The 21979-nt window shown below is 35.4% G+C and overlaps 1 protein-coding gene across 19 annotated transcripts in view; it reads right to left on the reverse strand.

The window, feature by feature from the left end:
* Positions 1–21979, reverse strand: part of MBD5 (methyl-CpG binding domain protein 5) — a 446601-nt gene that overhangs the window by 291479 nt on the left and 133143 nt on the right. For all 19 annotated transcript variants that reach the window (XR_002339404.1, XR_002339406.1, XR_002339405.1 and 16 more), the window contains one exon: positions 2218–2310. The gene's annotated coding sequence lies outside the window, so the exon portion shown is untranslated. The remainder of the gene's footprint in view (positions 1–2217; positions 2311–21979) is intronic.

Below are 21979 nucleotides of genomic sequence, written 5' to 3' on the forward strand. Positions count from 1 at the left end.
TCATTTTTTTTTTAAAGAAAGAAAGTATTAAAAATAAAGATACACACTATCAAAGTGTATAAGAAAAACTGAAATAAGATGGCAGAAACAAGATGAAAAAAAAAAAAGAGTTCCCGTCGTGGCTCAGTGGTTAACGAATCCCACTAGGAACCATGACATTGCAGGTTCGATCCCTGGCCTGGATCAGTGGGTTAAGGATCCGGCATTGCCATGAGCTGTGGTGTAGGTCGCAGACGCAGCTCTGATCTGGTTTCATCAGTACTCAATCTTTCTTAATTTGGAAAAGATTTTACATTCAAAACCCTTAGTAAGCATTATACTTAAATGAGAGGTCAGATACATTCTCTTTAAGATTGACTATAAGGTGAGAATGCCTACTGTTACTACCACCGCTTAACATAGTTCTGGAGGAATTGACCAAAGGTACTTATTGGAAAGAAGAAAGAAGTAAAAGTATAAGAATAAGAAAGGTAGAACTAAAACTGTCATTACTTGTAATTTGTAATATGATCATCTATCTAGAAAAAAAAACAATCTATTAAGAATAAGATAATTCCGGCAGTGGCACAGTGGTAGTTAATCTGACTGGTATCCATGAGGATGTGGGTTTGATCCCTGAGTTCGATCAGTGGGCTGGGGACCTGGCATGGCCATGAGCTGCGGTGTGGGCTGCAGATGTGGCTTGGATCTGGTGTTGCTGTGACTGTGGTGTAGGCCAGCAGCTACAGCTCTGATTCAACCACTAGCCTGGGAACTTCCACATGCTGCATGTGAGGCCCTAAAAAGAAAAAAAAGATAATTTAGCAATGTTAGCACTAAGATCAAGTTTCAAAAAATCAATAGCATTTCTGTACACCAGCAGTAGATACCAAGAAAATGTTTTTAATTGATTAAAAAATGAATATCTACCTAAAGAACATCAGGTACAAAATTAAAAAGTTCTGTGTGTCATGAACTAAGGAATGTGATTAACTATTTTCTATCAAAAGGTACATTTAAAAGGGATTTTTTTTTCAAACCAGAGGGATCTATGTTAGACCGTGGAGACAAAGGAATTATAAAATAATTGACTAATTAGTATAATTCAGAAAATAATTGAATAGCACTTCTAAGCAACCAACTCACCATATATAACTACAGAAATAAATTTAAAACAAGAAATATCATTTAGATATTCAAGAGAAGTATTTCTGACAATAATATTAATCACAGAAAACTAGCAAAATCACTAAGCTGCTAACCAGAAATTAAGGACAAAAAATAAACTCTTAAGTACTTGCACTTTGAATGAAGAAAAATAGAACAAAGGAAAAAAAATTTTTGCACCAGAGACTATAAACTGTTTTATTTGATTCACAGAGTAGTGAAAGTAGATTTTATTTTTACAGGAAAAATTTTATGCTGATATTGAAAAATTAGTATTTTTAAAAATCTTTATTTCTGTTTTTTTCTGAAAAAAAAAATGAGATTTGATTTCATGGTCTCTTATTCTCACTTAGAAAGGCTTCTAGAGCTGAACAGAAGTGCCACTAACAGGTCACATAATCTCCAAGGTTCCACTGTACCTACTTGACACACACAATTATTTAAAGTACCTTTTTGGGCATTTTGTGCTTCTTGTGTTTCACTCAAAGTTTCACCAAATGTATTCAGAAATTTTAATGTAAGCATGTAAGCACTCATATGAGACAGGAATGGAATATGCTAAGTAAATGGACATACTAGGTCAAGAAAATCTTTAGGAGCATAAGAAATAATGAAAAGAAGTTTAATATTCAGAGATAATACTCTAAGTATTTGAAACTATGACGGGTTTTTTGAAGTGGTTCACAAAACAAGTTCTTAACATGGTTAAGGAACTGATTAAGGAATACATTAAAAAATACAGTGAATAGTAGTCTCTGTAAAATTATTTTTTCACGTTAAATTCTACGGAGTAACACATACAATTGTGATGGAAGCTTTTCCATTCTTAATTGGTTTGCATTATTCCATAATATATCAATTTTAACAAATGCCTGCTATAAATGAAATCTAGTACTTCCTATCAAGATAGTGTTAGGACATAAAAATTTGTGTCTGAAAATGGATACATGTGCTCTGTGAGGCTGTTTAGAAAGAGCCAGTGATAAAAAAGTAAGTTTAGCAATCAAATTATAATCTAGCAACCCTAACCATTTAAATTAGATTATTTAACAGGCTACAGTTATTACTTACCTTGAATGTCTCTTTTTAAAGATCTTGTCTGTAAACCATGTAACCTTCAGTATCTAATTCCCACACACAGAAAATGATATCCTCAATAAGCATCTAAAAGAGAAAACATAATATCATGAATTTGAAGTTACAAACATTTTTTCATTTATTTTAAATGTTAAAGGAGATCTTGAAATTATTCTTTATGATTTAATAAGTGTGGCCAAAGGGTAGTGTGTATTATAGGACATATTTTATGTAATGAAACAGTGATAATAATGAGATTTTTTCCCCCTTTATAAGAATCAGAAAGTACAGTACAACATATATTTTGATCCCTGGCATAGAGTTTAGTACTTTCTATAATACTATTTTTATCTGGCTAACCTAGTTTCAATGAACATTTTTAAGAAATATAATTTTACACACATTGGTTCTGAGGTCATACATGAATGTATCCCCACCCTAGAAAACTCTTTCCTTGTTCAGAATGGATAATTAGCAAAAATATATTCTTGAATACCTCTGAATTGCCTCTAAAAGTCAAAATCACAGAAATTAATTAGTTAAATATTCTGCTCTCATGAAAAGTCAATATTTTTACCCCTTATCACTTAAACTGTCCCATCAGTGTTTTACATAGAACTAGTAAAACAGCAGAGGTTTTTTAAGAGAAATTGCTTCTTATAGAGAATTGGGATTACTCAGAGAAAACATTCTATGTTGAAATAATTTGATTCTTATTTCCTTTGATTTTTTAAAATCAGCCTGAGATAAGCAGTTAGGGAAATAGGATTTGGATGCTACAGTGCTATACCTTTAGCATATAGTTTTGGGTACTATGGATTCCAAAACCAAAATCAATAATTTTTTCATTAGCAACATATTTCTGCCTCTTGTCATTAGTGTAGACTCTGTTTTAGTTGCAGCTACACATTAAAACACCTAAGAAATTACTAAATGTAGGGAGATGGTCTCTTCCTTAGATATTCTGATTTAACTGTCATCACATGGGGCCAGGACCTAGCTATTTTTCAAAAGCATTAAAGAATTATGTCTGTTCTGCAAGTTAGGAAACAATCTCAGAGCAATTATTTAACTTAGTTTCTATAGATAACTAACAAGTTTCTATAGATAACTAACATAGCAAAAAAAAAAAAAAATTGTATCTATGGGTATCCATGAAAACCAGTAAGATACTTGCTACTCTGACTAGTAAATATTTTATTTATTTATTTATTTATTTTTAGGGCTGCACCCATGGCATATGGAAGTTCCCAGGCTAGTGGTCTATGCCACAGCCACAGCAATGCAGAATCCGAGTCACGCCTGTGATCCACACCACAGCTCACGGCAACGCCAGAGCCCCAATCCCCTAAGCAAGGGGAGGGATGGGACTGGAACCCGCATCCTCATGGATACTAGTTGGATTTGTTTCTTCTGCACCACAATGGGAAATCCTTGTCTGGTAAATGTTTTAAATGATTTCAAAGCTCCATATGCTGCGGGAGCAGCCCAAGAAATAGCAAAAACAGACACACACACACAAAAATTAATGAAATAAAATAAAATTATTCATTGGAGTTCCCATCGTGGTGCAGTGGTTAACGAAGCCGACTAGGAACCATGAGGTTTCGGGTTCGGTCCCTGGCCTTGCTCAATGGGTTAACGATCCGGCGTTGCCATGAGCTGTGGTGTAGGCCGGTGGCTACAGCTTCGATTGGACCCCTAGCCTGGGAATCTCCATATGCTGCGGGAGCAGCCCAAGAAATAGCAAAAAGACAAAAAAAAAAAAAAAAAAAAAAAAAATTAATAAAATAAATGATTTCAAAGCTTCCCTGACACACGTAAACACATACAAACCTACCTCAACAACTAGGTAATACCACAGATTATGTGAAACTAAGCACGGCATAAATGGTGGTTACAGTGAATCCCAAACCATAATGCACTTAAGGACCAAAATTACTACTTTAAAATTAAAGGTAGATTCCCAGGTTCCATGCCCAAAGATTCTGAGTCACAAGAACTAGCCTAAGGCCAAGGAGATATTTTTTCAGATATCTCTTATGATTACAAAACAAAAGGTTTATGTCCCCTATAAAATGGCTAAGTATTTATGAACAGTGACTATTAGACTTTCATTATTAACATGTATAAAAATACTTAAGTTTTATTCTGACATTATATTTCTAATCTTAAAAGGTAATTCCAAGACTCACTGGTAAGAAATAACTTTAAATTTAATAGTGAATAGGACTTCGGCAATAAATCAATGTAGTTAAGCTAAAAAAATGTTTATGGTTCGCTTATTTTGTAAGCTTTGCTATCCTCCCAAGTAAACTGTGTACGTAATTGATAAAATACTTGTGTCCAAAAAAAAAAGTATAAAACTAGGTTATATTTATAAGGAAAATTTAACCTAAAAGCTCATATGTAACTAGAAACATGTTCTCAATGTCTCAACATTAAAATTTTTCTGTCCCAGACTCAGTGGGGGAAAAAGAACTCCTCTAAAGTAATTTGCTCTGTTTAAATACAAACAAGTTTTTTAAAACAAAAAGTCTTGAATCATTTCCCTCAAGAATACACACACAAACATAGCTTACTAAAAATAACATAAAATAGGCTGTCAACATTTTAGTTTGGAAAATTCTTATAAACAGGTCCAGAAGTACTTCACAATAAAAATAAAATATTCAACATCACATACTCTTCAGAATCCTTCTGAAAAAGTCTAATAAAGAGAGGTAAATATTGGAGTCTCTTCTGTACTCAATAAGGATGGCGATCAAAAACTACTAACCCTTGAAAGAAAACTACATATTTTCTCTTATCTTCCTAATATGGATGTGCTCCTTGTTAATCAGAGACTCACAGGTTTCTTCGTTCTATATTTTGTTATTATTTCAGTTCTGGCATGTTTGTTTTTTTCACAGCAACTATATTGTAATTTCCCAGCAAGCCCTAGCCTGAAAGCATTGAACAAATACATAACAATTTTATCTGTTGGTCTTTCGATTGATTACATATATAGTATTTTACCGTGATTCCGTGAGGCACTCAGCTTTACTCTTTAATATAATTTATTACTGTGAATGATTTGAAAAATTGTAATCTCCCTGTGCTGCATGATCTTTCCCATCTGTTCTGAGGACTACTGCACCTAACTCTCTTAATGTCTCATAAGTCAGGTTATTTTGGTTAACTGAGAATAAAAGCTTAATAATTACTAGTATTAATAACAACTAAACAAGAATGAACACTTTTCAGTAAACTACATTCTATTTAAATATATTTAACATAGAAGTCATAGGGAACATGGTTCAGTGTTTCCCTTCGCTAAACTACATATTTTAAAAAGAACCAAAAGTTGTAAACCACACAATACAATACAAAAAGCATTCAAACTATACATACTGCTCTTGAATGATTAAAAATACAGACTTCTAGATAATGGACATTAGGGATCTCCAATATTTGTCATATAAATTGTTAAAACATCTTCTTTGTTTTTAAATATAGTAGTAAGAACATTCATTGATTTCTAACTTCTAAGTAACATTAATTAAGACTCACAACCATCCTAAGAAGTGCTAATGATCATCTACCTTTTACAGATAGGGAAGTTGAGGAAGAGAGAGAGGAACTTGCCCAAGATTTCACAGCTAGGAACTGGCAGAGCTAGGTTTCAAATTCATGCAGTTTACAATTAACTATTTCTCCAAGGCCCCACCCATTAAACTAAAGTCTCAGGAAACTCTCAAAGCCCTACTTAATCTATCCTTTTAACAATTTCTGCCTTATACCTCCTACCCTTTCGCTAGGTTTATCAGTTTTCTGACTGAAAGGAAAATGCTATGGTGTCTATTTCCAACTCTTCTTCCTCACAATAAGATTATTTATAAGTTCTCATTTATCTTTACATGCTTTCTATTATTTCTGTACCACTTACATAATAAAGTCTCTATGACATTAAGGGTTTATCCTAAAAACCTCAGTCTTGCTTCTGAATGTAATGTTCTATAAACCTAATCACATTAAGATCCATTAAATATGGTTCAATACTGGGATGCAAAATTTATGGTTTTAACTCAATTTTTTTTCTGCAACAAAATATGCCTTCTTAAAATATTACTGCACCTCTAATTTCTAAATATGGTGGTTTTTACAGGGAGAAAATATGCTTTCTACTTCCCTGAGCTATGGGATTATGTCCAAAACTAAACTTATTTTTTTAAGGGTTAGGGTTCTCAAATCTAAACTTTTATAGGTGAATGCTTTTTATAGGTGATAGCTTTCATTAGCAGTATGCAATTTTATAACCATCAAGATCTCACTTATTCTGATTTGATACTGACTGGTTCCCAGGCTAGGGGTCAAATTGGAGCTGTAGCTGCTGCCCTGTGTCACAGCCACAGCAACGTGGGATCTGAGCTGCATCTGTGACCTACACTATAGCTCACCACAACACCAGATCCATAACCCACTGAGCAAGGCCGTGGATCAAACCTGCATTGTTATGGATGCTAGTGAGATTATTTTCCTCTGAGCCACGATGAGGACTCCCTTATGTTTGTTTTTTTTAAGTTTCCAAATTTCTTCAGTATAACAAGAGCTCTAATCATGTAATCCATGAAAAATTTGTTTTCTCAACTGTTTTTATTACAGAGAATAATCTTAGCCTGAGCTTTTTTAACCCATTCTTGGTATCAGCTAAGACCATTGTTAGGTTTATTCTAGATCTCTCTTTTAGTGGACCTGGAGTAATTTTTATTTATTTATTTATTTTGCAGCTATACTATTTTTGTGGTAAACAGCCTAAGAGTCTCTTACTGAGTACCCAAGTCACTTTCAAAAACAAAGGATCATAGGCTATTCTAAATTCTATCCATCAAAGTCAGACTTGCCTTTAGCCCTCATGCAATTTGTCCAGATGATTTGGCTTCAGTAAGAAAGTATATTTAAAGTCCAAAACAACTGAAGTTCTCTCTGTGGAAGTTGATAATAATCAGGCCCTTCAAGGTATTCATATAAAATGATATAATTTCATTAGAGAAAGAAAAAAAAGGCCATGCCCTTTCCTCCATCCCTATTTTTTTCCCTACTAGCACTCTCTAAAAATATCCATCTGATCTAAGTAGAATCTCTCTCCAACTAAAGTAAATAATCAATGTGGTTCTGACATCTGTTACTTGGTGAATATTAGTGAGGGATATTTTGGCTAAACTAATATGCAAACACCTTGAGAGCTGATCTCTTTGGAAAGAAAGAATTAAATACAACATTTTGCCACATATAGTATCAAGGACATGCATATTAACATTCTGGCAATGAATTTAGTCTTATGCTCTTGGGCTTGTTGACAATTAATGAGAGAATAGAGTTGGGACCCAGTAAATGGATTGGCAGCTCATTTACTATTTTGTGGTCTCTCTCAACCCCAAAAATGAGGTTCCTAAAAACCACTATGAATTGAGAACTCAGAGCTGAGAAAATGAATATATTGTAGAGAAAAAAGATTGAGGGAATGAAGTCATGTGAATGTGAAGTACAATGTTAGTAGTTTACATTCAATAAAACACAAAATGTAAAAAAATCATTTCTATTTATCCTCCCATGTGTTAGAACTTTTCAAGGACTTCTTCAGTGGCAGTTACAGAAACACAATACAAAGCTATGTATATAGGTTTATTATTACATTTTATAAAGCTATTTTACCTTTGGAAATAAAATACTATTATATTATTGACCTTGCTCTCTGCCTCCCTCCAAATGTTGGCACAGTTAGAAGTTCATGACTGGGATGTTAATGATGGTATCTTCTTGTCTTATCAGATTTTGCCTCTTGCCTCCTGAGATCTGACTCAGTAGTCTCTCAACACATTTCTAGCAATTTATCTATCCATATCTTTTTTTGTGGCATCCTTAAAAATATCACTACCACTGACATCACCACCATTTCCTTTTATAAAACATCACATTCCTCTTTCTCTCATGATCATCACCAACAGGAGTGAGCTACATTTCCAGAACACTAGAAAGGCAGTATTTTTTTTTAATGCTGGAAAGTTCTATAAAGGAGGAAAAAGAAGGGAAGAAAAGTAAGAGTGACAACTACTATTGATTTCACTGTTCAGGATTATACTCAAAGGGTAGATGGAATAACTGGACAAGAGACTGGGACATCAGAGAAGGAACTTCACCATCAGAGGTTATGCTTATGTTCCTTCTGAAACATGGTAACCTGAAGGCCCCGTCCAACTCCATGATTTTTTGAATTTGTGATTAGAAATCACAAGAAATTTTATGAGCAAACAAGAGAAAAATGCTTTGAAAAAGCATTCAAAATTCAAACATCAAAACTGTACTGCTTCCTTTGGGGTAGACAGAAATTCATGAACACTTTACATAGTATTATTAATTTTTTTTTAATTCTAAAGCAATACGGTAAAATATAGGCATTGGTTATACCAGTGTAACCCAAGGTTAAGAACAAACAAAATACTATAAATTGATGATGGGCCAACATGAAGAATAAAACAAAAACCTGGGGATCATGCTGAAATTCATGCCACCAAACAAAGAACTGGAATTTTACCCAACAAAACAAGATGTGCTGCTGCTGCCGAAACAGACAGTAGGTTCATGACTCTGTGTGTGTGTGTGTGTGGTGTGTGTGAGAGAGAGAGAAGAGAGGAGAGAGAGAGAGAGATCATTGCTTTTGTGCACAAAAACTGGAAGGCCTTAAAGAAGTTTCACCTATTTTCAAGTATTTTAATGGTGCTATAACAATATTTTGGGGCATGTGACACATAAGATATTATCATCTTAAAGAAAGACATATTATGAAAATAGATTTCATGAGGCTATTGTAAATCAGGTTCAATGCTTAAAACGAAATTCAGATTCTGCATATGAACCATAATGTTTTATTTACATGGTGGTAACAGAGATAATAATAGGTCTAAAAGCAGTCCACTGTATTTAATTGAAAAAATTACTAGGGTATTATAGGAGCTTTAGCAGAAAACACTGAATCACAGCTTAGAAAAAGTCTTTTTAAAAGATGTTCTTTATATAAAAACAAAACCATTTCAGATAAAAAAATTAATAAGATATGCTACTCATTAATTAGTGCTTGTTAATTAAGATTAATCTGAGAGAAAACTAATTAGAGGAAAGGTATTTTTAAATTAACTTATGGAAAAATTTTAAATAAAACAATGTTAAAGTATGTGCATACAGACTAAAAAGTACTCTTGTAGATATTTTTGAAACAAGCAACTTCACAATATAGCTATAGATTATTAAAACTGACATAATAAACTGCTCATAGGCAAACATCAGATTTATGCTATAATGCTTTTTAAATGTTAATATGTAAATACCCTCCTTTCCAATATTTCTGATATGATAACAAAGATTATGCTTTCTATACATTATTTTATTTAATTTTTAAAAAAATTTATTGGACTATAGCTGATTTTCAAGGTTATGTTAGTTTCAGCAAAGTGAATCAATTATACACATACATGTATCCATTGTTTTTCAGATTCTTTTCCTGCATAGGTTATTACAGAATATTGAGTAGATTTCCCTGTGCATACAGTGAGCAGGTCCTTGTTAGTTATCTATTATTTATGTAAAATAGAATGCATATGTTAATCCCCAGCTCCTAATTTATCCTTCCCATATTTCCCATTTGGTAAATTTAACTTTGATTTCGAAACCTGTGAGTCTGTTTCTGTTTTATAAATAAGTTCTTTTCTATCATTTTTATTGGATTCCACATGTAGGTGATATCATATATTTGTCTTTCTCTGACTTACTTCACTTAGTATGATAATTTCTAGTTCATCTGTGTTGCTGCAAATGCTATTATTTCATTCTTTTTTATATAGAACGCATATTCTATTACATATTTTTTATAGAATTCCTATAAAGTCAAAGCAACTTTTCAAATGGCAAACACAAAAACCTCCAAAATGATGAGTCATCATTCCTCATCCACGGAAATAAATACAAGGTAATAACCTAAGAAAAGAGATTCAGCCAGCATAACTGACAAAAAGCAAATGGTTACATCTTGGGAAAATATTAAAAATTTATGAAAGAAAGATAGGAGAGGAAAAAAAACCAAGCTGAAAATTTCCTATATAACTAAATCAAACTCTACCACAATTTCCAATAGAAACAAAAAGCAAGGAGAGGTGTCAGAGTTCTGTGTAAGCAAGTGAAGTCCCCACATGCCAACCCACTGAAAGAAGATAAGGACAACAGAAAAAAATGCAAATAAGTGCAGAGAAGAATAGGAATATGGTCCTTAGTGATGTTGAAAAAAAAAAAAAAAAAACAATAAGACTAAACTGTCAAAGTCACTTGTGAGAAACACTAGGCTCTGATTTTTCTGTAGATTTTTGGTGCAGGAACTCATAATGGCAAAAGAAACCTTATGTGAGAAATTCTGTGAGCCAGCAGTAATGCTCGATTTTATGATGTCTGGAAGCAGCTATCATTTACCAAGAGTATTTCAAATCCTATCAAGAACAGCTCAATATTATGCCAACCTGCCAAATAATGAAGAGTTTTGTTAGAGAAAATATCATATTGACAAAAGAATGAAATCCTTATAAATAGGAAAAGATGTCTGAATTACACAAATTACCTCTAGAATAAATAAATATGGGGTCATTATTAACTTCATCAAAGATAACTGAGAAATCAAAAAAAGAAATCCAAAAATGAGCAAATGCAACCAAAAAAGCTTCTGAGTCACTCTTGTTTACTAGAGATTTTTCGGGTTTAGAGGACTGTCCTCTCAAAGTTTTGTGAGATGTACAAAAAATTATGGAATATCATTTTAAATCTTTCAAAGGTGACAAATCAAATGCTATACATATAAAATGGGAAGCATTTCCAGAAACTTATTCTCTCTTCTCTGTTTATAATGAACTGAATGACTATGCAGAAAAATACTTGAATGTTTAAACCAAAACATTCAGGCCTATTTTGCTCTGAGTGATTTAAGTCTTGATACAACCTCTCACATATAGCTTCAAATGCTACTTAAAATTAGTCAATGTTTCCAATATTGCCAGCACTTATAATGCTATAATTTTCTGATGATCCCTTAGCATTAAGAATACAGCTGTAGGTAGCACTGTAGATGCAGAAATAAGAAAATGTACACTATATAAGTATGTAGTAAGTAGGCTTTTAACTAGGCAAACTACAAATCAAAATGTGGAAGTAAAACTTAGTATGGTGGGTTCATGTTCAATAAAAATTAAAATGTTTTAAAATATATACTAATTACCTGGTTGCAACAGGGATCAAATGAAGCAAAAAGTAAAATGACATATTCAGTTATTTTATATAGAAAGTAATATAAACAAATTATTTCAAAGCAGTTAATCTGTTGGCAATACATTCCCCTCTATTGGAATGAACCAGGTGAAACCGTCCTTTTTAGTATTCAAAAAAGGCTAAATATTAGTAATGACATATGGTTCAAAGTAAAAGCATTAGTTAACATATTTATTTCATTTAATTCCATGTACTATTGTGATACAATCCAAGAAACAATGTATTCATTCATTAAAATCGGCATTTCAAATAATTTTTCTCCCACAAAAATGACGAAAGAATAAATACTCTCAATGATATCTGTTGCTCCCAGATTATGAAATTAAGAGACTAGGTTTTTAGTAAATTTGAACATCCTCTGTATAGATTATTAGGTACAATTCATTGTGTTGTTTTTCTTTCTTCCTCTTGGATATGGATAAAGAAGATGTAGCAAGAAGGTTATAAATAAGAGCAAATTCACATTTGGAATAAAAGCACACCAACAAAGTCTTTATAATAACTCAATAAATTTTCTGGCCAAAATACCATAAATTGCAAGCTTCTTCTATCAAACTACTGCAAGTTGATAATTAAAAAAAAATTGTTGACTATAAAGGTAATCTGTGTTAACTGGTGATCAATCAATCAATATAAGTAAAAAGGACTGTACAATAAAAACTTAGCAGAAATCTTTACTTTTAGCAGAAAGGAATTCTAAATCATGCCTAACCTGAAAAATGTGACTTAAAAAACATTAAAACAAAAACTAGTATAGTATTCAAATTTTTATATACTTAAAACATTCGATGCATTAAAACTATCATTTTGATACATCTAATACCTGGTCAGAAAGAACAATGTGGCTATACCAGTTGTTAAATACTAAATAATAATAGACTTCCGTACTTTTGAAAAATGGCCACTGCTCCAACCTCTATGTCCCCTTCTCCAGGGACCTTGCCCCCATCAAGATATGTCCATGTTCTAACCTCCAAGAGAATAACACCTGGCAGAGCATAAGGTCTCCAAGACCCTGGCATCTGCTCCAATTGGCTGGTGCCTGGGCCACACCAGTCCCTATATAATTCCAACCTCTTCTCTGTTAATAAGACAGGTATAGTAGCACAAGCTTTGAGCTTGGAGTCAGAGACACTATGTTACAGCAGCTCTGTTATTTGAGTAAATCACTGGACCTTTCTGAAATGTCCATTTCTTTTTGAAAGAGTTATTACTAGCTATCTAGTAGGGCTGATTGTGGATTACATGAAAAGCCATCAAGTGCTTATTATTAGCATACAGTAGGCACACCATTTACTTTCCCTTCCCCTTACTAGGAACATAAACAATATTACATGGGAAAACAAGCAGAAACTGCAGTCCTTTGTCATAAATGGGTCACACTATAACTTTTTTTTTTTTTTTTTTCCAGCTGGGGCATTCAGCGGCTTGATGTGGTATCTCAGTTCCCAGATCAGGGGCTGAACCTGTGCCACAGTGGTGAAAGTGCTAAATCCTAACCACCAGACCATCAGGGAACTCCTGAAACATTCATTTTTGAACTCAGTAGAATTAGAATCCATTTTCCCCATAATAATCATTACATAAAAGTTGTTATGTATCTCAACATTTTATAATTTCCAACATTTTTCCATAATGCATTATTCTCATCCATGAAAAAATTATTATGCATTCATACATGGCAAGCACTACTCTAAGAATTGTACATTTAATCAGAGTTCCCGTTGTGGTGCAGTGGAAATGAATCCAACTAGGAAACATGAGGTTGCGGGTTTGATCCCTGGCCTTGCTCAGTGGTGTTACTGTGAGCTGTGGTGTAGGTCGCAGACTCGGTTCAGATCTGGCGTGGCTGTGGCTATGCCCAGCAGCTACAGCTCCGATTAGATCCTTAGCCTGGTAAATTCCATATGTTGCAGGTGCGGCCCTAAAAAGACAAAGGATAAAAGACCCCCCCCCCAAAAAAAAGAATTGTATATTTAAGTTATTTACTCCTCAAAATCCCTTAGAGAACAGTGTGTTCTCATTGTGCCCACTAAATAAAGGAGGAAATCAAGGCAAAGTGAAGTAACACGTGCTTGGTCACATTACCTAGTTAGGTGGCAGAGCCAGGACTAGACCAAGGGCCTACCCTCCTACTCACTGTACTATATTGTCTTTGGAGTTATTTAAATCATAAAACCTATAAATACTTATAAAAATCAAAACACTGAGAAAAGACATATAGTACTCTTGTGATAATAAACAACATTGGTCAAACTGAGCAAAAGAAGAAAAAAGTTCTATACAATTTATCTTGTATGTTGGTGGGCTAAAAGAGGGCTAAAACAGAGTAAATATGTGGAGTTATAAAGTGGATTGGAGGAAAAGCAGGAGGAAAAGCAGGCTAAAACAGATTAAATTTGTGGAGACATAAAGTGGATTGTCTATTGTCAGGCTTTAAATACTGCTATCACTGGTTCTTCATCACAGCTAAAGTTCCAGAGTTACCCTTCCCTTTTCTTATTTACATATCTATCATCAGCTTCTACAAAATGTTACTTAAAGTGGTGGGAAATGCAGCAGGAAGTCTGCAGTCCAGGAATCAGGTTTGATTTCTAGCTCTTCTTTTAGACTGTCCTTTTAAAGATAGTCTGCAAACAATTTGCAACTAGAATTGGCCTGGGCTCTAACCTGGATTATCAACAGTGATCAGGCTCATTTGCCAGGCAAAGGAGAATGATCATATTTGACCCAGAGGAGTTAAATTCAGCCACTGCCTCCCATCTTCTTCAGACTAGAACTAGGTCTTCCTTTTAGCTGTGAGATTCCTCTGAATATTGTGTGACTATTTCTGGCTTTGAAAGATTGTTTTTTAAATTCAGTTTTTGGTGCCCTAAATGATTTATATACAATACTCTTGGTACTTTTAGATTGCTTTTAATATTTTCTTCTTAGTACTTAATTACATTTTATCACTAGTACCAAGGTGGCTATTAAGTATTTATTCATTTGTTTGGTATTTTATTTTATTATTATTATTGCTTTTGTCTATTTAAGGTTGCACTGGTGGCATATGGAGGTTCCCAGGCTAGGGGTTGAATCAGAGCTACACCTGCCAGCCTACACCACAGCAATAGCAATGACAGATCCAAGCCACATCTGCGACCTACACCACAGCTCATGGCAATGCTGGATCCTTAACCCACTGAGCAAGGCCAGGGATAGAACCCACCACCTCATGGTTCCTAGTTGGATTCGTTTCCACTGCCCCAAGATAGGAACTCCTTGTTTGATATTTTAAATACTTGGAATACTAGTTCCTAGTCTCTGAGGATCTCATTACTTTACTACTTTGTTTTCAATTCTTAGCATTTTTAAGTATCCCTAAACATTTATATTTGGGCATTTTAAGGGTCTTAAGGTTTGCTTTAGTTTAGACTGTAGCTATAATTTTTGGTTAGAACTATATTCAATTTTTTGGTTAAAATGCATTTTTCCAGAGTTAAGACCTTATATTTATATTGATTCTAGTATTTCTAAAGTTATGTTTAGAATTTTAATGAAAGGGTGATCATATAAAATCCTTTTACTTCCATAACTTTGTTAATTTTTACTAGTATTTGATGGATAGTAATTTTAACAGTTTTGGGTCACAAAAATGGAAATGGATCTATCAAACTAAGTATTTTCAGTCACATTCAATCAATAGATAACCTTTAATACTGTCCATTTGCTCTAAACAATTGATAATAACAGTATAAAATAAATAATACTGGCAAAATAAGAGAGATTCTCATCCCTGAGTTAATAAGTTAACTTGGTGTTTTCAAGGAAGTAGACGCTCAGACTAGGACTGAGTGGACATAATTTATTTAGCAGGTTCAGCCTAACTGGTATGGGAGTGGGGAAGATGATAAGAGAAGGGCAGGCAGCTAATACAGGGCATGATAATAAGCTAGCTATCACAGAAGCCAACAGAAACTTAATCTAATGGAAGAACCTGGCAAATGATATGAGATACATGTCTCAGAATTGTCTGGGTAAGGGCCAGTCATTGCTTAAGGTCTGTCAATCATTGCTTAAGGTCTTCCTACAGTGGCTTCCAGCAGCTAAAAGGCAGTCCTGCGACTTAGAGGTAGGTACTGGCCTTTGGGAGGCCGATGTGTACTATCAGAGCATATGGACAGAATACCCCTTATCTATTGAAGCTGTTAAGTAGAATCCAGTCACCACTGTGATCATTCCAACAAAATAGCCCTAATTGTGTGTGAAATTGGGGCAAACCAGTTTGACCTGGAAGCTGAAAGGATGTTGACAACATCTAGGTATTACTAATAATGAGGTAGTTTGCAATTTCTTAATTCAAAATGCTAACAAAATAGGAGCCTGGCACTAAGACACTAGGAAATACATATAAGTTCAAGGAATAATATTAGCCTATGATTTAACTCTTTCAAGAAATAAGGGGAGTTTCCATTGCAGCTCATCAGTAATGAACCCAACTAGGATCCATGAAGATGTGGGTTTGATCCCTAGCCTCGCTCAGTGGGTTAAGGATCTGGCATTGCCTGTGGTGTAGGTGGCAGATACGACTCAGATCCTGTATTGCTGTGGCTGTGGTGTAGGCTGGCAGCTGTAGCTCTGATTCAAAACCTAAACTGGGAACCTCTACATGTGGCAGGTGCGGCCCTAAAAAGCAAAAAAAAAAAAAAAAGGAATATATAATCCTTATAGATTCCTATGATGTCCAAAATTATAGCAAGGACAAACACCTACCAAAACAAAGAATGTAAGGCATCATACCACATAATCAGTCTGGCACATAATCAGCCACTTATAGAAGTGGCTACATTCCTACCACAACTTGAGGTCACATACTATTAAAAAAAAAATTAAACTAGGGGCTAAAGTCATTTGGAGGATCCACAAATACTTTCTCAAAGAAGACAACTGTGCCTTGACATAAGTAAGTTTCTCTTCCTCATACTTGAATTCTTCAGCTTTAAAGTCTCTCATGAAAGATGGGATTAAGACAGTGGAACAGAAGAACTGGAGCTCAACCTCTCTCCTAAAAACAACAAAGTTCACAACTAAAGGCTGAGCAATCTTCAGCCAAATGGACCAGAAACCTTCAAAAAGATATCCTACTCCAGAAGACAAAGAGGAGGCCACATCAAGAGGTAGGAAGGGTGATTACGTGATATAAGGAGCCCCATACCTCCTGGGTGGGAAGCTCCATACTGGAAACTAACTGGTTCAGAGAGACTCAACTACAGGAGTGAGAGTTCTAAGCTCCACATCAAACTCCCAAGTGTGGGGATCTGGCACTGGGAAAAAGAGCCCATGGAGCATTTGGCATTGAAGGCCAGTGGGGCTTGTGCACAAGAACTCCACAGGACTGGGGGAAACAGAGACCCCATTCTTAAAAGGCAAACACAGACTTTCATGTGCACTGGGTCCCAGGGCAAAGCAAAGTCTCCTTAGGAATCTGGGTCAAATCTGACGGCAGTTCTTAGAGGACATCCTGGGAAAACAGGGGTGAATGTGGCCTATTGTGAGGGTAGGACATTGGAAGCAAAGCTCTCGGGAATATTCAGCAGCACTGCCTTTCTCTGGAGGTGGCCATTTTGGGAAAATCTGGCCCCAACCATCAGCACTGAGAAGCCCCAAGACAAACAACAATCCAGGTGGGATCACAGCCCTGCCCCTCAGTAAACAGGCTGCCTAGAGACCCCTCAGGCACACAGCCGCCTCTAACCCCATCCAGAGACAAAGGCCTAACCATCAGAGGGTAGGAATTAGCTCCACCTACCAGTGGGCAGACATCAACCCCTCCCATCAGGAAGCCTACAGCAAGCCCCCCGAATCGACTTCAGCTACAAGGGGGACAGATACCAGAAGTAAGAGAGGCTACAATTTTATTATCTATAAAAAGGTCACCACACCACAAACCTATAAAAATGAAAAGACAGAGAACTATAACTCAGATGAGGGAGAAAGGAAAAAACCCCAGAAAATCAGCTAAGTGATGAGGAGATTCTCAGCCTCCAGGAAAAAGACTTTAGACTGTTGATGCTGAAGATGATGCAAGACATTGAAAACTGGGGCAAAGATGGATAACTTAAAGAAACACTGAGCAAAGAGATACAAGATATTCAACGTAAACAAGAACAGATGCAAAATACAATAACTGAAATAAAAATTCACTAGAAGCAGCTAAAGCAGAATACAGGAGGCAGAAGAATGAATAAGTGAGGTGGAGGACAGATTTGTGGAAATTACAGATGCAGAACAGAAAAGAGAAAAAAGATTGAAAACAAATGAAGAGAATCTCAGAGAAGTCTGGGACAATGTTAAACACACCAACATCCATATTTAGGGGTGCCAGAAGGAGAATAGAGAGAGAAGGGGACAGAAAAAATATTCCAAGAGATAATAGCCAGAAACTTCCCTAACATGGGGAAGGAACCACTCAAATCCAGGAAGCACAACGACTACCATATAAAATAAACCAAGGAGGAATACACTGGGACACATATTAATCAAACTGACCAAAATTAAAGACAAAGAGAAAATCTTGAAAGCAGCTAGGGAAAAGAAACAAATAACATACAAGGAACCCCAATAAGGTTATCGGAAGATTTTTCAGCAGAAACTCTGCAGTCCAGAAGGGAGTGGCATGATATACTTAACATGATGAAAGGAAAAAACCTCCAACCAAGATTATTTTACCCAGCAAGGCTCTCATTCAGATTTGAAGGAGAAATCAAAACCTTTACAGATAAGCAAAAACTAAGAAAATTCAGCAACACTAAACCAGCCTTACAACAAATACTAAAGGAATTTCTCTAGGCAGAAAAGAAAAGACAGCAACAGGAAACAACAATACCACAAATGACAAGGCTCACCAGTAGAGGTATATGTACAGTAAAGATACGAAATCATCCATGCACAATTATGCCACCAAAATCAGAAATCATGAGAAGAGGTGGGTACAAATACAGGACACTGGAAATGAACTTGCAATTAAGAAAACAACAACTTAAAAAAATCTCACTATATATATATATATATTAGACTCATATCAAAACTTCAGGAATAACTGCAAACCAAAAATCTACAATTGATACAGGAAGAAATAAAAAAAATCAACTCAAATACAACACTACAGATAGTCATTAGATGAGGAAAGAACAAGAGAAGGAGAAAAAAGAGCAAAAAAACAAATCCAAAGCAATTAAAAAAATGGCAGTATGAACATACATATCAATAATTACCATAAATGTTAATGGACTAAATGACCCAACCAAAAGACAGAGACTGGCTGAATGGATACAAAGTCAGGATCCACATATATGCTGTCTTTGAGAGACTCACTTCACTTCTAGGGGCACATACAAATTGAAAGTGAGAGGATGGTGGAAAATATTCCATGCAAACGGGAATCTAAGGAAAGCTGGAGTAGCCATATTCATATCAGACAAAAAGACTTTAAAATGAAGAATATTTTAAGGGACAAGGAGGTCACTACCTACTGATCAAAGGATCAGTGCAAGAAGATATAACGATTTTAAATATCTATGCACCCAACATAGGTTCACCACAATATATAAGGCAACTGCTAACAACCTTAAAAGGAGAAATTGACAATAACACAATAATAGTGGGGGACTTTAACACCCCACTTACTGCAATGGACAGGTCATCCAGACAGAAAATCAATAAGGAAGCACAGGCCCTGAATGAAGCATTAAACCAGATGGACTTAATAGATATTAAGATGACATTCCATCCAAAAGCAACAGAATACACATTATTCTCAAGTGCACATGGAACATCCTCTAACATGATCATATCCTGGGCTACAAATCCAACCTCCGTAACTTTAAGGAAATGAGGTCATATCAAGCATCTTTTCTGACCACAAGGCTATACGACTGGAAAACAACAAGAAAAAAAATGCAAAAAACATAAACACGTAGAGACTCAACAACATGCTACTGAACACTAAGGATCACTGAAGAAACCAAAGAGCAAACTAAAAAATACCTAGAAGCAAATGACAACAAAGATACAACACTCCAAAACCTATGGGATGCAGCAAAAGCCATCCTAAGAGGAAAGTTTATAACAATACAAGCCCACCTCAGGAAACAAGAAAAAACTCAAATAAACAAACTAACTTTACATCTAAAGCAGCTCCAGAGAGAAGAACAGATAAGACCTAAAGTTCGTAGAAGGATAGAAATCATAAACAGCAGAGCAGAAATCAATGAAACAGAAATGAAGAAAACCATAGAAAAGATCAATGAAACGAAAAGCTGGTTCTTTGAAAAAATCAACAAAATTGATAAACACGTAGCCAGACTTCTCAAGAAAAAAAGAGAGAGGACTCAAATCAATAAAATTAGAAATGAAAAAGGAGAAATAACAATGGACATCACAGAAACACCAAAGATCATGAGAGACTACTATATTCAACTATATGCCAATAAAACGCAAAACCTAGAAGAAATGGACAAATTCTTAGAAAAGTACAATCTTCCAAGAATAAACCAAGATGAAATAGAACAGATGAATGGGCCAATCTCAAGAACTGAAATTGAAACTGTGATTAAAAAACATCCAACAGGAGTTCCCATGGTGGCGCAGTGGTTAACGAATCGGACTAGAACCATGAGGTGGCGGGTTCGTCCATGCCCTTGCTCAGTGGGTTAACGATCCGGTGTTGCCGTGAGCTGTGGTGTAGGTTGCAGACAGGCTGGATCCGCGTTGCTGTGGCTCTGGTGTAGGCCGGTGGCTACAGCTCTGATTCGACCCCTAGCCTGGGAACTCCATATGCCACGGGAGCGGCCCAAAGAAATAGCAAAAAGACAAAAAAAAAAAAAAAAAAAAAAAAATCCAACAAACAAAAGTCCAGGACCAGATCGCTTCACAGGCAAATTCCAGCAAATATATAGAGAAGAGCTAACACCTCTCCTGAAACTATTTCAAAAAATTGCAGAGGAAGGGACACTCCCAAACTCATGCTATGAGGCCACCACCAACCTGATACCAAAAACCAGACAAAGATTCCACAAAAAAAGAAAATTACAGGCCAATTTCACTGATGAACATCAATGCAAAAATCCTCAACAAAATACTAGCAAACCACATCCAACAATACATTAAAAGGATTGCACATCATGATCAAGTAGGATTTTATCCCAGGGATGCAAGGGTTTTTCAATATCCGCAAATCCATCAGTGTGATACTACACCACATTAACAAACTGAAGAATACAAACCATATGATCCTCTCAGTAGAGGCAGAAAAAGCCTTTCACAGAACCCAACACCCATTTCTGATAAAAACCCTCCGAAAGTGGGCACAGAGGGAACCTACACCAACACAATAAAGGCCATATATGACAAACCCACAGCTAACATCATTCTCAATGGTGAAAAGCTGAAAGAATTCCTTCTGATATCAGGAACAAGACAAAGATGTCCACTCTTGCCATTATTCTTCAAGTCCTAGCCAGAGCAATCAGAGAAGTAAAAGAAATAAAAGGAATCCAAATTGGAAAAGAAGAAGTAAAACTATCACTATTTGCAGATGACATGATACTATACCTGAAGAATCCTAAAGACTCTACCAGAAAACTGTTAGAGCTCATCCATGAATTTGGCAAAGTCGCAGGATACAAAATTAATACACAGACATTGATGGAATTTCTATACACAACAATGAAAGAGCAGAAAGAGAAATTAGGGAAGAAATTCCATTTACCATCACATCCAAAAGAATAAAATACTAGGAGTAAACCTACCTAAAGAGACAAAACACCTGTACTCTGAAAACTATAAGACACTGATGAAAGAAATGAAAGATGACACAAATAGATGGAAAGATATACCATGCTGGTGGACTGGAAGAGTCAATATTGTCATAATGACTATCCAATAGAAGGCAATCTACAGATTCAATGCAATCCCTATCTAATTACCAAGACATTTTTCACAGAACTGGAACAAAGTATCTTAAAGTTTGTTTGGAAGCACAAAAGACCCAGAAGAGCCAAAGACATCCTGAAAAAGAAAAAGGGAGCTGGAGGAATCAGGCTCCCTGACTTCAGACTATACTACAAAGCAACAGTCATCAAAACCATATGGTACTGGCACAAAGACAGAAATATAGATCAGAGGAACAGGATAGAAAGCCCAGAATTCAACCCACAGCCAACTCATCTATGACAAAGGAGGCAAGAACATACAATGGAGAAAGGACAGCTTGTTCAATAAGTGGTGCTGGGAAAACTGACAGCCACATGGAAAAGAATGAAATTAGAACACTCCCTAACACCATACACAAAAATCAACTCCAAATGGATTAAAGACCTAGATATAAGTCCAGACACTATAAAACTCTTAGAGGAAAACATAGGCTAAACAC

This window comes from Sus scrofa, chromosome 15, assembly GCF_000003025.6.
Source record: "Sus scrofa isolate TJ Tabasco breed Duroc chromosome 15, Sscrofa11.1, whole genome shotgun sequence".
NCBI classification, from domain to species: Eukaryota; Metazoa; Chordata; class Mammalia; order Artiodactyla; family Suidae; genus Sus; species Sus scrofa.